This window comes from Poecile atricapillus, chromosome 32 (genome assembly GCF_030490865.1).
Source record: "Poecile atricapillus isolate bPoeAtr1 chromosome 32, bPoeAtr1.hap1, whole genome shotgun sequence".
Lineage (NCBI taxonomy): Eukaryota > Metazoa > Chordata > Aves > Passeriformes > Paridae > Poecile > Poecile atricapillus.
The window spans coordinates 715797-718685 of NC_081280.1; the positions used below are offsets into that span (position 1 = coordinate 715797).

The following is a 2889-nucleotide window of genomic DNA, read 5'->3' on the forward strand; positions in this document are numbered from 1 at the left end:
GGAAAAATCAGGGAAAATGGGGAAAAATGGAGAAAAAGGGAGAAAATGGGAAAATTTGGGGGGAAATGGGGAAAAATGGGGGGAAAATTTGGAACAATTGGGAAAAATATGGAGAAAATTGGGAAAAATGGGGAAAAATGGGGAAAAAAATTGGGGGAAATGGGGAAATTTGAGGGGGGATTTGGGAAAAACGGGGAAATTTGGGATTTGGGTGGGAAAATTTGGGATTTGGGTGGGAAATTTGGGATTTGGGTGGGGAAAATTTGGGATTTAAGAGGGAAATTTTGGGATTTGGGTGGGAAAATTTGGGATTTGGGTGGGAAAATTGGGATTTGGGTGGGAAAATTGGGATTTGGGGGTGAAATCGGGATTTGGGTGGGAAAATTGGGATTTGGGTGGGGAAAATTTAGGATTTGGGTGGGGAAAATTGGGATTTAGAGGGAAAAATTGGGATTTGGGTGAGAAAATTGCGATTTGGGTGGGAAAAATGGGATTTGGGTGGGAAAATTGGGATTTAAGAGGGAAATTTTGGGATTTGGGTGGGAAAAATGGGATTTGGGTGGGGGAAAAATTTGGGATTTGGGTGGGAGAAATTGGGATTTAAGAGGAAAAAATGGAATTTGGGTGGGAAAATTGGGATTTGGGTGGGGAAAATTGGGATTTGGGTTGGAAATTTGGAATTTGGGTGGGGAAAATTAGGATTTGGGTTGGAAATTTGGGAATTGGGACTCACGGCAGCCAAGCAGGATCCAGACCCAGAGGAAGAAAATCCGGGGGGGCCCCATCTGCCCGTGGGGGGAGGGGCGTGAGCAAAGGGGGGAATCCCGGGATTTGGGACCCAAAAAATCCCAAAAATCCCCCCCAAATTTAAGGAGAACACCCCAAAATTAGGGGTGTTTTTCTTCCCCAATTTTCCCATTTTTCTCCCCAATTTTTCTCCCCAATTCTCCCCCATTTCCCCCCATTTCCCCCCCTTTTTCCCCCCAATTTTTCCCCCCAATTTTCCCAATTCGCCCCCAATTTCACCCAACTTTTATCCCAAATTTTTTCCCCAATTTTCCCGATTCCCCCCATTTTCCCCCCAATTTTCCCATTTTCTCCCAGATCTTTCTCCCCAGTTTTTCCCTTTTCCCCCCCAATTTTTATCCCAAATTTTCCCAATTCCCCCCGATTTCCCCGATTGCTCCCCAATTTTTTCCCCAATTTTCCCATTTCTCCCAAAAATCCCCCCCCCAAATTAATGGGAGCTTCCCGACCCCCCCAAAATCCAGGGAATGTTCCAGAATCCCCCAAATTCCGGCCTCACCTTCCCGGGATCCGGCTCCGGCTGCCCCTGGAATTCCCGGGGTTTTTAAGGGATCCCTGGAGCCGCCTCGGCCAATGGGAGACGGCCACGCCCCCTTTGGGATATCAGAGATAAGATCTGAGGGGGGAGGGGAGTTAATGGGTGAACTGGGATGGACTGGGATGGACTGGGGGGGAACTGGGAGGGAACTGGGATGGACTGGGATGGAACTGGGAGGGACTGGGATGGACTGGGAGGGAACTGGGATGGACTGGGAGGGAACTGGGATGGACTGGGATGGACTGGGATGGACTGGGATGAACTGGGATGGACTGGGATGGACTGGGAGGGAACTGGGATGGAACTGGGATGGACTGGGATGAACTGGGATGGACTGGAATGGACTGGGATGAACTGGGATGGACTGGGATGGACTGGGATGAACTGGGAATGGGACTGTGATGAACTGGGATGGAACTGGGAGGGACTGGGATGGACTGGGAGGGAACTGGGATGGACTGGGATGGACTGGGAGGGAACTGGGATGGACTGGGATGGACTGGGATGGAACTGGGAGGGACTGGGATGGACTGGGAGGGACTGGGAGGAACTGGGATGGACTGGGAGGGAACTGGGAGGGAACTGGGATGAACTGGGATGGACTGGGATGGACTGGGATGGACTGGGATGGACTGGGAGGGAACTGGGATGGACTGGGAGGGAACTGGGAGGGACTGGGAGGGAACTGGGAGGGACTGGGAGGGAACTGGGATGGACTGGGATGGACTGGGATGGACTGGGATGGACTGGGATGAACTGGGATGGACTGGGAGGGAACTGGGATGAACTGGGATGGACTGGGATGGACTGGGAGGAACTGGGATGGACTGGGAGGGACTGGGAGGAACTGGGATGGACTGGGAGGGAACTGGGATGGACTGGGAGGGAACTGGGAGGGACTGGGAGGGAACTGGGATGAACTGGGAGGGACTGGGATGGACTGGGATGGACTGGGATGGACTGGGATGAACTGGGATGGACTGGGATGAACTGGGATGGACTGGGATGGACTGGGATGAACTGGGATGAACTGGGATTCCATTCTCTCACCTTCATCTCCGTCTTCATCCACCCGACACCTGGAGATCCCTTCACCCTCATCTTCATCCTCATCGTCCTCGTCCTCATCTTCATCCTCATCATCCTCATCTTCATCCTCATCATCCTCTTCCTCTTCATCATCCTCTTCATGTTCTTCATCCTCATCTTCATCATCTTCCTCATCCTCATCTGCATCATCCTCATCCTCCTCCTCCTCATCTTCCTCTTCATCCGTCTGTTCCCAGCCATTCCCTCTTCCTCATCTTCATCCTCATCACCCTCATCATCCTCATCACCCTCATCATCTTCATCATCCTCATCTGCATCATCCTCCTCCTCCTCCTCCTCCTCCTCCTCCTCCTCATCCTCATCTTCCTCTTCATCAGTCTGTTCCCAGCCATTCCCTCTTCCTCTTCCTCATCCTCATCATCCTCATCATCCTCATCATCCTCATCATCCTCCTCCTCATCCTCCTCTTCCTCCTCCACCCCCGTCCCTCCATT

The 2889-nt window shown here is 51.9% G+C and overlaps 1 long non-coding RNA gene across 1 annotated transcript; it reads right to left on the reverse strand.

Annotated features, from left to right (window-relative positions):
* Window positions 1-730: 730 nt before the first annotated feature.
* On the reverse strand, window positions 731-2456 carry LOC131590188 (uncharacterized). The gene is made up of 3 exons (XR_009280012.1): window positions 2396-2456; window positions 1307-1333; window positions 731-785 (listed from the first exon to the last, which is right to left on the reverse strand). It is a non-coding gene; the product is annotated as an uncharacterized LOC131590188 (long non-coding RNA).
* Window positions 2457-2889: the final 433 nt, after the last annotated feature.